This window comes from Mus musculus, chromosome 11 (genome assembly GCF_000001635.26).
Source record: "Mus musculus strain C57BL/6J chromosome 11, GRCm38.p6 C57BL/6J".
In the NCBI taxonomy this organism is placed as follows: Eukaryota; Metazoa; Chordata; class Mammalia; order Rodentia; family Muridae; genus Mus; species Mus musculus.
The window spans coordinates 53,939,740-53,946,756 of record NC_000077.6 but is presented as its reverse complement, the minus strand read 5'-3'; positions in this window follow the sequence as shown (position 1 = coordinate 53,946,756).

Here is a 7,017-nt window from a genome sequence, read left to right as displayed (position 1 = left end):
AGACAGATACTCATATATATCATATATCATATATATATATATATATTATATATAATATATATATATATATATATATATATATATATATATTAGTTTTTTTGAAAGAGAGTTACTCTATACAGTTGTGCCTGCCCTGGAACTCAATGTGTAGACTCGGCTGATCTTGAACTCACAGAGAACTGCTTGCTTGCCTCTGCCTCCCTAATGCAAGGATTAAAGGTGTAAGCCAACATGCCCAACCCAAAAATGAAATTTAATAACACAACAGTTAAAAGATAAGTTGTTCATCTAACATATAGGTTCTAAGGATCAAATTTAGGTACACAGGTGTGCACGATCAAGAGCCTTTACCCACAGAGCTGCCCCATTGGCCCTTGGCGAGTATTTTAATCATGTATCACTTAATGAAAAAGCTCTCAGAAAAATGCTTGTGTCGATTGTGTGCTCTTGAGATTGAAGCCAGGACCTTAAGCATGCTGTGCAAATGTCTTACAAGGGACTATGTCCCCAACTCCAACTCACCATCATCATCATCATTCATGAAGCCCAAATCAATTCTTTTTGCTTTTCAGTCCAAGCTGTCCCTGACCTTGTGACATCCTAGTGAGCTCAGTGTTCCAGCTCAAGTAGTCAAGGCTCATGAGGGCTCAAAGGTGCTTCTGTAGGAAGAGCCCTTGTGGGGGTCTGTCTGTAAAGGTGACTCTGTCAATCAAACTGCTGGTGATGGACCTCAGTGACAGTGTCACCCTCCAGCTCTCCAAGGGCACCTTGCTCAGAGGGTGAGAATGCCTTTGATGTGCTAGGTACTTTTCACTACAAAATGGCAATGATTTGCATCTTTGGCACTGAAGCAAATGTAAAACCTTTCACCAGGGAAGACTTTAAGAGTGACATTATTCACTTTTGATGGTACAGGTACAAATAACTCCTATCTTTGGGATCTTTTAAGGCAGGGGTGTTTTTTCTTTAGAGGAAAAGAGCTCCAACACTAAACTTAATCAGAGGATGGTGGTAGGGAGTGGGGAGACATCCTGGGACCAGACCCTCACAAGGAAGACATGACTGGTAGCATGGTGTTGAGCGCACGTGTATCAGAAAAATAGGGAAGGTGAGACATGGTAGTTCTGTGCCCGCCTGGCACCTCAGTCACATTGCACAGACTTGAAGGTCTCTGAGGTCGTCTGAATGAGGGTGGCCCCCACAGGCTCATGTATCTAAAGCCTGGGCCTCAGAGGGTGAAACTGTTTGGGAAGAATTAGGAGGTGGGCCTTGATGAAAGCGGTGTCCTTGGAGAAGCATACGAGATTCCCAGTTTTCTCCTTCTCTGTCCCCAACCTGTGGATAAGAACTTAGGTGTCAGTTTCTTCTCCTGTGCCAAGCATGCCTGCCGCCTGACTCCCCACCATTATGGCCATGGACTTAATGTAAACAAGCTCCCAATTAAAATGTCTTTTGTGTTTGTTTATAACTTGTCTTTGCAGCTGGACTTTTGCTACTTTGTGGGTTCCTTTTTTCTTTCAAATTTCTCCACCACTCTTCTTCTACCCTTTCTATCCCCTAAAACTAGGTAGGAGAGAAAGAAGGATAGATGAGAGAGAGAGAGAGAGAGAGAGAGAGAGAGAGAGAGAGAGCTGAATAAAGTCAAGGAAAGGAATAGGGTAATAGACTACTTCCTGCTGACTGGGGGCTTCAAGTTCCTTGGAGCAAGTTTGATCTTTGCCATCAGGAGATCTAATTTCTTCCCATCTCTTTGTTCATGATTACTTGACAAACAGCAACCTACAGCCATCAACAGCAACCCACCAACAACCAATAACCCACTCTCTTGGGGCCCTAGCATTTATATATCCTCTGAAAAGTCCCTGGAATTCTAAATGTCACACACACAGAGAAACTATCTGCAACTGGGAAAACCAACACCTGCTAGAGCACAAGGCAAATCACAGTCACCTGCTGTCAAGCAGCCCCCATATCCCATACCTGCGATTAAAATGAAAACATATTCTCGTAGTGTTTCTGTGTCTTTTAAAGAAACTGAAATTCTCACTGCAAGTCTTGGTATGGTGTCTCTTCACAGAAATAAAGAAGTAACTAAGACAATCTCCAAAATCCTTCCAGGGCTAGTATCAGGCCATTGTTGTGTCTATGTGGATTCTCCAACAACCAGCTAGGAGACAGAAGGAAGAGTGCAGGTGTTTGCTGGGGAAACATAAAATGGAAATCGTAAAGAGGCACACAAAGAAGCCTAAGCAGGAGAAGACTGAGGTCTGGACGCAGGTCTGACGCTGAGAAAGGAGCGTGGGAAGGAAGGAAGCTGGAGTGGGAAGGGCCGCAGGCAGCATAGCAGAAGCATAGGCTAGGCTGACAGGAAGCTGAGAATTCGGATTTGCTGGTTAGGCGGGTCCCACTTGCTAATTTATCCTATGGCATTTAGATCTTTTTATTCTTTAAGGTGCTTGTGTGTGTGCATGTGTGCACATGTGCCAGGGCCTCTATGTACAAGTGACAGAAGTCACTTCTCTTCCTTCCATTATGTGAGTCTGGAGGATCAAACTCATGTCATCAGGCTTGGTAGCAAGGGCTACTGAGCCATGTCCCTGGGCTCACAGCATTGCGGATGGTCTTTCTAGATCTGAATGACTGGTCTTATTTTCTCACAAAGTGTTTTTCCTGAAGGCTAAAACCACATTGATTTCTGTTTGTTGTTCAGTGCCCTGGCAATATTTGATCAGGGTTAATGTAGGTGGCATGGAAATAAAAGGAGAGGAGACTAACAGACAAGACGCAGGGCTGCCCTTCAGTCAGAGCAGTGAAGGACAGAGTCTCTCTGTGAGTGGAAGCCATGTTGGGGCTCTGGGTTCTTAGGGCTTTAAAGGGGCAGAAAAAAGAATTTTATGTAGAAAGATTTTTATCTCCAGACCTATAATCTGCTTTTCTAAGCTTCTAAACTTTGGTGGAGTCCTTGCTACACCATTCTTGCCAGGAGTTCTCATGACATGCTGAACCCAGGCCCAGAACTTCCCTGCTTGTAACTGCCCTGTGATTTCAACTCTTCCGCAGGAAGTACCCAGGCTGCCTGAGGCTTTTAGGTTTTAACCCATTCAGGAAAGATGGGTGGCAGAGGTTTATTGTGGAGGAAGAGGGCAAAGGTGGCAGTGAAGAGGAGTGGGGGAAGAGAGAGAGAGGTCAGAGGGGTCTGCCTTTTATTTGGATAGTAGTCATTCGAAGGTAAAGGTGGGAGGTGAGCCAAGTGGATTCTGGGAATGGATGATGGTTGCCATGGCCGCAGATGTGTGGGTGTCTTTCGCCTATGTGTAATGTCACTGGGTTCGAAGTCAAATCCTATTTTTAATGATGGTTCTTAAATGCTTTAACCTCCCTTGTAGCCCAGCATCCTCCAGAGGTGGTGGAAAAGAAGGGATATGAGGGGGTGTCAGGAGAGTGGACCTGTTTAGAAGGGTTCTTTGGAGCAACTCCCATCTGTGTTGTCTGGAAATCAGCAGTTCAGTTCATAGATTAGCAGCAGCAGCAGCTCGATCCTCTTGAAAGCACTTCACAGATACACCAGCAGACCAGTTCAGTAGAGTTGGGTTAGGTTCAGCAGTGATACAGCATAGCAGCAGAGATATTCAGGCCTCAGCCTCACCTCGAGTTAACAGAAGGACCAGGAGGAACACCAGGAGAAGTTCTTGGCTGTGCCTCTCTCAGGAAAGTGAAAATCAGTGAAGACATGAGACCCACAAGCATTTCACAGCTAGCTGTAGCAGCAGGCCAAGCTCTGTCTCCATCACTCCATGGTGTCCTATTTATACCCTCCAAACATCACGTGTCCTCCATGTGTCTTGCATTCAATCAGCCCAAGTCTACAGAGGCAGCAACAAACTGCAGCATATCACTAGAAGTTTTTTGGTGTGTTTCTCTCTATGGAGTCCTGACAAATGCAGCTCAACTACGAAATGTAAGGCAGACCAATACATGTGTGTTATTAGCAAAAAATCCTATATCACATGTCCTCTCATGTGCTTGCTTTAGCAGAACATCCTCTCTCCTGTGTCTGCTTCAGTGAGACATTCCTTCATGAGTCGGCCTTTAGCCTTTCACACCTGTATGCACTTTAACGAGACGTTCCTTCATGTGTTTGCCCCAGCAGCACACACCATCCAACAGACTTTCAAAAAAAAAAAAACCTTAAGTTTCCACTTCGTGGCTGCATTTTTGTAGTTGCTACCTAATACTTGGGATTTTTTTATTAATTTATTAAATTATATATGGGTAGGCACACCAAAGCACGCATGTGGAGGTCAGAGAATGACTCTCAGGACTCATGTTGCTATCCCCTTCCAACATGTGTGTGCTCCAACACGTGTGTGCCAGAGGCTGAGCTCAGGTAGCCTTTGCTTCCCTAGCACTCTGGTCAAGTGTGCTACCTATAAAAAGAAACCAGATGTGGTGGTGTGAATGGAAATGACCCCTATAGACTCATATGGAGTGTCGTTATTGAAAGTGTGGCCTTGTTGAAGGAGCTGTATCACAGAGCAGAAGGGTTCAAGCCAGGCCAAGTGACATTTTCTAGTTGCTACCTGCTGATCCAGATATAGAACTCTCAGCTGCTTCCTCAGAGGCATTATGTGCATGCCTCCATGCTTCCTGCCATGATAATAATGGGCTAAGCCTCTGAAACTGTAGGCCAAACCCAATTAAATATTTTCCTTCATAATAGGTGCCTTGGTCATGGTGTCTCTTCACAGCAATAGAACATGGACTAAGACAGAGTTGGTACCAGGAGTTGGGGTATTGATGTGACAGGCTGGATCAGGTTTTGATATGGAGGAAGGAATGTGGACTACTTTAGGATTTGGACTAGAAAAGTGATTGAACATTTTAAGCAGGGTTTATTAGGCTATCCTGGACAGGCTACCCTGGTAGAAACATGGAAGACAGCCGTGCTGAAGGTGATTTGAGCTGTGGGGGCAGAGCTCAAAAGGTTTAAGAGGAGAAGAATGTTAGTATGTGGCCTAGAGACCATTCGTATGATATTTTGGTGAAAAATACTGCTGCTTTTTGCTCTTGTCCGAAAAGTCTGCCTGAGGCTACATTGAAGAGTTTTGGATTAATTGTGTTTGCAGAGGAGATTTCTAGACAGCCTAGTGTGGACTGTGTTGTGTGGTTACTAGTGGCCAGTCTTATGCAGATCTTTAATGAAAAGGAACAAGCAGAGCAATGAAAAATACAAAATGCACAGCTTGAAGAGAAAAGGAGCACCAGGCAGTATAAACAGATTAAAGAAAAGCCTGCCGCTAAATGGATTAAGGAAGAGGTTACTTCAGAGAGAGACCCCACCCAGCTAAGCTCACAACTTGTGAAAAGGAGTTAAGGAAAAATAAAAGGAAACAAAGACACTCATAGGGCCAAGTGTGGTGGCACACACCTTTAATCCCAGCTCTTAGAAACAGAGCCAGACGCTTTCCATTTGGCCCCGGGTGGGCATCTGGCTGTGTGAAGCTACTGACCCCACTTGGTGGGGGGTGGACAAGGGGCAGCCCCCGATACCAGAGGCCCAGGGTGACACCCTCTGCCCCGGAGTTATGGGAGAGAGGGCAGAGGGAGAGAGGTTCCCACACAGCGAGAGTCCTTAGTCCGGTTCTTGGCTGGAGCACAGGAAGGTCTTCTGACGGGAGATTAAGTACAGCTTGTTAGGGGAAAGCCTATCCCATCTTCCAAGCACAGTGGGCCTTGATGAACATAGACAGTCTATGGTTTTAGAGCTTTATTGTAGAAAGGCAGGGGGAAAGAGAGAAGGTAAAAAAGAGAGAGACCGGCCATGGCCAAAAGGAGGGAAGGGGGAAAATGAGAGAGAGAGAAAAAAAAGGCTAAAGAGTAAGGGGTTAGAGAGAGAGGGAGAAATGGAGGAGAGAGAGTAAGAGAGTGAGGAGGGGCCAAACAGCCCCTCTTATGGTGGGATTGTTATCTTGTTGTTGCTAGGTAACTGGGAGGAGTCTAGCCTGAAGGTCAGAAGCTTGGGACATAGTGTATGTGACTAAAAGCCACACTTCTCCTGTGGGGGCCGTGGGGGCAGTAACTTCAACAGAAGCCAGGGGGCCAGGAGACATGAGGGAATGCCTTCTATCCATGTAGATGAAAATTATCATCACTGGATTTCACTGGGTTTCACAACCTCAACTCGACTGGAGACCAGCCTGTCTGTGCATAGCCCATTGCCCTACAATAAGATCTCCATCCATGGCTAAGGAAAGTCTCTGAGGTCAGCCATGTGTTACGGGAATCCCTGCATGGAGGCCCAGAGAGACCATTTATGAAGGTGTGAAGGTGAAGCCTGGATTGCCTACGAGATCCCAAGAAGTTGGAGATGTCAGAGCCTTGGGATACCTGCTGAGGAAAGCTGCTAAGAGGAAATGGAACCAGCCCAAGAGAAAGAAGTGGGTTTGAGGTGGAAAAGCTGAAAGGAGTTGGAGAGCTGAAGAGCCCTTTGCATCAGACATGAAGATGCAGAGTTTAGTGTTTGCCCAGCTAGGGTTGTTTTTTATTTATTTATTTTTTCCTTGATTTGGTTCAGTGGTTCCTCATTATGCTCCCTTTCCTCCATTTTATAATGGTAATTGTATTAGTCAGGGTTTTACTGCAACAGACACCATAACCAAGGCAACTCTCATAAAGACAAAATTTAATTGGCGTTGGTTACAGGTTCAGAGGTTCAGTCCATTATCATCAAGGCAGGAGCATGGCAGCATCCAGGCAGATGTGGGGCTGGAGAAGTTGAGAGTTCTACATTTTACCCAAAGGCAGACAGAGAAGACTGGCTTTCAGGCAGCTAGAATGAGGGTCTTAAAGCCCATGCCCACTGTGACACACCTATTCCAACAAGGCCACACCTACTCCAACAAGGCCACATGTCCAAATAGTGCCATTCCCTGGGTCAAGCATATTCAAACCATCACAGTAATGTTTTTTTTCCTACGCATGGTATGTTGGAACTATGTGATCTGCTTTTTTCTTTTG